The 5,914-nt window shown below is 48.0% G+C and overlaps 1 long non-coding RNA gene across 3 annotated transcripts; it reads left to right on the top strand.

Annotated features, from left to right (window-relative positions):
- Nucleotides 1-1,305: 1,305 nt before the first annotated feature.
- On the top strand, nucleotides 1,306-4,045 carry LOC126505944 (uncharacterized). Of its 3 annotated transcripts, XR_007593013.1 has the most exons (4): nucleotides 1,311-1,417; nucleotides 1,896-2,032; nucleotides 2,290-2,579; nucleotides 3,863-4,045. It is a non-coding gene; the product is annotated as an uncharacterized lncRNA (long non-coding RNA). The 3 variants fall into 3 exon arrangements; XR_007593012.1 differs by lacking the exon at nucleotides 1,896-2,032 and having other exon boundaries at nucleotides 1,306-1,417; XR_007593014.1 differs by lacking the exon at nucleotides 1,896-2,032 and having other exon boundaries at nucleotides 1,311-1,365.
- The last annotated feature ends 1,869 nt before the right edge of the window (nucleotides 4,046-5,914 follow it).

Raw genomic sequence — 5,914 nt, forward strand, 5'->3', positions numbered from 1 at the left:
CAGAACGGCTTCGGGAAAATTACCTAGAATCCAAAACTGCTGAGTGACCTTGGCCACAATCCCAGGACGTGTGTAGGATGTTACCCATGCTGAACATGATGCTGCCACCTGTGCCTAGGACACTGGCAAGCTGTTTCAGGCAAGTGGAACCTTCATGTTTGCTGGCAGTATAGGACTGCTAAGACCTATACTAGTCCCTTCAAGGAAGCAGGAAGAGAATAACTCTGCTCTCACAGGAAAACAAAATCTTGCTTCCCACCATGGAAAGAGATCCCTCAAATGCTAGGGTACCATTCTGAAGCAGGCAACATTTATCAGTTCATTTCCCATTGGTAAAATACTACACCTTGCCTGCGTAAGTTCTGAAGAAAAGAGGCCTACTTCAGGTCACTGTTGCAAAGATTCAAGGTCGAGAGGTCACATCTGGTCATGGCTTTCTGCTGGCACACTGCCAGGCAACAAGGACTCTTACCCAGGCAGGCAAGGGAGCGTGCGTGTGTTCTGGCCTCTTCCCTCTAATAAAGCACAGAATTCAATGGTGAGGGCCTCACTCTGTGGCCAGATGGTTTCTGCCCTCTAAAAAGTCATAATGGGAACAAAATTCCAACCCGAGTTGTGTGTGTGTGTGTGTGTGTGTGCGCGCACGCGTTATATTGAAACCATAGTAGCAACCAAAATAAAAATCGTCTAGATCACTAAGTGGAACTCAATGGCTGTGATGTCTTCTAGACCCCATGGACCAGCATTTAGCTGAGCTAGAACCCTTCCTGATGCTTGCATGTTGTTTAATCTTAATCCCTTCAAATGTTCCTTCAGATTTCCAGTATCCAGAACTATTCAGTGAACACAAAAAGATTAATGACCATGAGTTTAATACTCTAAACAGCCTACATCAATTGTTCTGAGAATAAATGAGTGTGCTCACGTGTGTGTGTGTGTGTGTGTGTGTGAGAGAGAGAGAGAGAGAGAGAGAGAGAGAGAGAGAGAGAGAGAAAGAGAGAGAGAGACAGGAGCTCTGAAATCTTTTACTAAATATCTGCCCAAACTTTAGTTCTGGTAAGCTAAAATTTATTTAACAAATATTGTTGTGCAGGCCCCAGTTCTTTGATGGGTCTTTCAGAGTGCACTGCCCTGTTCTGTCTTCTCTTTGGCCAGGTGTGCAAACAACTGGAAGCTTGTCAATAGGTCAAGGCCATCCGCGGTTTTTACCGGTTGGCAGAGACATGCCAGGAGAAGGCCAGGGTAGTGGGTGTAGGGTTGGGCAACTTTGTAATAAACACAGTAGATGATGCAACAGGGCACGGGCTTCTTGGAGACACACGTGGTCTCAACCATGGCAACTTGGAAATAGCTGAAGATCTCAAGGTGACGGTTCCCCTTGGTCTTGAACTGGGCCTTCTTGGAGAGTGCAGCCTAGGTAGGAGTGAGTTGTGTACAGTGGCCTGGGGTCTGTGTGAGATTTTGATTAACATGGGCAAGTCAGTTGGGAAATGGTTATTGCAGGAGTAGAAGTGAGACCCAAGGTAGCTGGCAGAGGTAAAAGCCAGGCTCATGGAAGTGGAAGCTGTTAGGAACAAAGCCCTTGTCTATAACCCTGCAGAAAGCCGAGCTTACTAACTGTAGACACTCCAGTTTGGTGTCCCGGGAGGTCGCAGTGTGAACTGGAGCCCACGCGAGCCTGTTTATGACTCTGTTCCTCCACTTGTAAGCACCTAGCTTCGCGTGTAGTGTCTGCCTAGGACACTGCATGGGGGCCAGGCCAGCCTGGCTGGGGCCTGCAGGCGAGAGGGCTGATGAGCTAGCCAGCAGCCACCTCCCAGACCCAGCTGCAGGGCTGGGCTTCCTGAAAACTGAGTCTGGAACAAGACAGCTGACCCCTGACTGCGTGTTTACAGATTTCACCAGGCTCTGGGGACAGCTGTGGCCTCCCCACCCCTGTGGCCTCATGGTTGGTGATGTGGGCCCGGACTGGAGCTGCGGGAGTTCAGGAATACCAACACTGCCGTCTCCCCATGGCTTCAGCAAATAGGAGGTGTTTGTTCATATCTCCTGTAAACAGTTGTTTCCTCGGGGATGGCCTAGCTCGTGTTAAATGTTAACAGAGAGCTACTCCACAGCCGCTCTCGGGGTGTCTGTTTTAAATATTTAAGTAATTGCTCTTCCCTGTCCCTGTCCCTGAATGACATTTTGGCTCAAATTTGCTCTAACTGCTGTTTCTTCTCTGGTTATTAAATTGTGTGAAATGCCCATCCCCTCTCTCTCTTTCTCCCTCCCTCCCTCTGCAAACAGCTGTCTCATTCACCTTCCGTCACAACACCAATGGACATATTGGGTTCCAGATGTGTGACCTCCTGGGAAGCAGGTGGCTGTTGAACTTGGTGGTCTTTCCCAGGGATGGGGCAGAGGGGGTCACCCTGGAGTACGAGGAGCGCCAGCCGTGATGAGTTGTGCTATGCCGGGTCTCTCTCCATTTGGCATGTAGTGGGAACCTTGGCTTTGGAACGTTCTGCTTCTACCTGGACTCAGTTGTGGCAACGTCCTCAAGCCTTGGATTTGTGTCATCAGGGATCCGCAGACAGGTGGGTTAGTTTCTCCTTCCCAGGTAAGGCTTGGGCTGGAAGGGCCGTGAAGCCTTTTCTATGGAAGTAAGCCACCTCTCCCTGCTTTTCTTCCCACCTCCTGGCACAGGTAGAGGAGAGCTTTCCCTTGCTTAGGCCAGAGAAGTCTAGTCCCAGTTCGTGAGACTCCAAGATAACCCTGCATCTCTGAAGAGCTAATGAGGTCACTTCAAGACTAAACTAATCGAAAGTCACCTCTCTTTACCCCAAGGATGACCACGCAGATCTTAGCATAAAATGAATTCTGACCCTCTTTAATATTTTAAAGATCTTTTAGTGCCTTTTTTTAAGAGAAGAAGGTGGTTGCAACACTGTAATTCCTGATGGGGTGTCAGAGTGGACCCCCAAGGACACTTGCTGTGGGAGGAGGCTCCCTGTAGAGGGCAGATGTAGCCCTGACGTTCCCAGCCATGTGACCACTCTTCAGCTCACTCTCTCCCTTTCTCCATGGAGAAAACAGTGGTACTACCAACCTCAGAACTGGTAATATCGACAACTTGGACTTTGTGAGTGACACAAGGTGCCTGCATGGTGCTCTCACAAACGCCAAAACTACAAGCAGAATAAAAGGTGTTTGCGTGGGAAACCTGAGGGACAGGGTAAGTCAGTGTCCAGGCCACACTGTGTTGGAAGGTTTGAAAGAGGGACTGTCAGCTAGAAATCAGAGGGACAGAGATGCTGAAGTCAGAGAGAAGCTCAAAGATGGTGCCTTACCCTTTCTGACCCTCAGGGGCGTAGGTAAGCAGGCCTGGAGGGCTGATGGGAGCTACCCGAAGAGCTGGACTTAGTAGAAATCAGTTTAGGGAACTTCTCAGTCATTTACCCTCAGCCACCCAGGGTGGCTATAGTCAGCCATGGCCTCCACCTACCCTCAGAGACTTTGAGAGACACCGGACATGTGTTCCAAGAAGAACCAGACTTTCAGTATGAGCAGATTTTATGTAATGGGATAGTGCTCAAAACACACCCTGGGACGAGGTGTTTAACATCACCCAGAACCTTCCAGTGGACTTGTTGAAACATGGGTGGATGGATGCAACCTGAGCTTGTCCATGGAGGTTGTCTAGAGTGAGCCTGATATTGGACATTTTGGATGCCTCTGCCGGTCAGAGGCGTCTTTAATATCTGTGGCTCTATTTTGATTTCTGGCCTGTTGTGCTTGGGACTATGGCAGAAGCTTAGCCCAAAGCAGTGGCCTTCCATTACTTTTATTTAATAATCTACCTTATGCTCCTTCATCCAAGGAGCTACCCTCAGGGGATGCAGACCTGCTACAAGCAAGATGCACTGCACACCAGGCACCCAGCAGTAAGTTTTCAGATGCTGTTCCGGCACCATGCCTATCTGTCTGCTGCCTGCTGTCATGTTTCCCTCTGTGCTGGTCATGCATTCACCTTCTGAAACTGGAAGTACCAATAAATGCTTTTGATAACTTGGCCATGGTGTCTCTTTACAGCAAAAGAAATGTAATGAACACAGATGGATACAGAGAATCACAATAAACATTTAGGAATAAACACCTCCAGAGAAGCCATGTTTGCTATGGACCCAGGCTCCCAGCTACTCAGGGGGCTGAAGCAGGAGAATGGCTTGAACTCAGGAGTAGGAGCCCAGCCTGGGCAACATGGTGAGAGTCTATAGGAAACAACAAAAGCCTCTTGTGTGATTCAGTGCTGCTGAGATAGGAAACCTAAACCACAAGTGACAACTTGCTAGAGATCCCACATTGCCATGTTTGAGAGAAACCCTAGGGGACCAGTGTGAAGGGTGAGTCACACTTGTGTGAATTTTGACTTCAAGATCTTTGCAGTGAGCATGGGAAAGAAGTCCATCTGGATGCTCTGGCAAGTGGACTAGAATACATTTACATTAAAACTCGCGCTGAGCACTGTTCTTAACAAGGCTGCTCTCAAACGACACTACACAGCTCAGCCTAACTGGTCGGAGTTTTCACAAGAACCCAGTGAGCATGGCCAAAGTTTTCACAAGAACCCAGTGAGCCTGAGAGATGGAAATGCCCAGCTTCATCCCCCTGGAGCCTTCCTGCCTCTCCTATGTGGAGAAACTAACAACTATACTGAGAAGCATTTGTAGAGGTCGAAGTCCAGATGTACTGGCTCACTGGAAGATCAACATCCAGTCATAGAGCTGTAGAATGCTTCCTTTCTCCCACACGAGCAGGGCTCTTATGTAATCACAGATTATACCTGAAAGAACTGATTGACTCAGGCTCTATTAGGAGAAACGTCCTCTAAGGAGATTCAAAGGTAAATAGAAACGAGGACACCAGAGAAAAATGAAGCCTCCGACCCCTATAGTTACAATGAGCAGTGAACACTCTTGGCCAGCCAAACATAAAATATTACATGAAAAGTCCAGTTTCATCTACTACTTTCATGGGTGCATCAAGTTTGACATTCAATTAAACGTTACAAGGCAGACTAAAAGTTAAAAATACAGTGTTAAGAGAAAGAGCGAGCATCAGAACCAGGCTCTGACAAAGCAGATATATTAGAGTTATACTAGGAATTTAATATATTCTTGATCCAATTAATGTATCAAGGGAAAAGTTTAATAGAAAAGGAGACTGAGTGCAAGAACATATGGGTAGGGTAAGTAGAGATTAAAAATCAGAAAGCTTAATAAGGAATTATGAGAAATTGAAAGATAAAAATAAAGACACAAACAGACTTCACATAACCTAGGGGGGAATCGGTCCATAGAAACTCCCAAAGAGGAAGAAAGCCACTGGAAGGAGCAGCAGCCGATGGAAGCGCGCACATCTGCTCATGCAGCAGAATCTTCTGCTTTCGTAGGTCTAGAGGCTAGATGTTCATTATCAAGGCCTGTCAAGGGTGGTTCTGGTGAGCAATGTCTCCCTGCCCTGTAGACAGGCACCTTCGGGGTCACGGTGTCCTTACAGCCTTCCCTCTGTGCTCCATGGCTCAGATCTTATGTCTCTCCCTCTGTAGACACCAGTCCCTCCAGATTAGGTCTCTAAATATATAATATCATTGAACCTTAATTAACTCCAATAGGCCCTGTCTCCAAATGCAGTAGCCCAGGATGAGGGCTTTTATGTATGGATTGAAAGAGACTCAAACATTCAGTCCTTAATACCCAGAAGCCAGTGTCACGGGAAGCTGTAAACTCACTCTGGAACTGAAGGCATGAAATGGAAATTACGGCCAATGTGGCCACCAGCAGCTTCACCCAGGAACCTGGATTTCTCCCCCAGCTGCTGCTACAGAGCCTAGACGTCCCCCCCCCCCCCCCCCCCCCCCCCCCCCCCCCCC

Source organism: Alexandromys fortis, unplaced genomic scaffold (genome assembly GCF_014885135.2).
Source record: "Alexandromys fortis isolate MF-2015 unplaced genomic scaffold, M_Fortis_MF-2015_v1.1 scaffold_67, whole genome shotgun sequence".
Taxonomy (NCBI): Eukaryota; Metazoa; Chordata; class Mammalia; order Rodentia; family Cricetidae; genus Alexandromys; species Alexandromys fortis.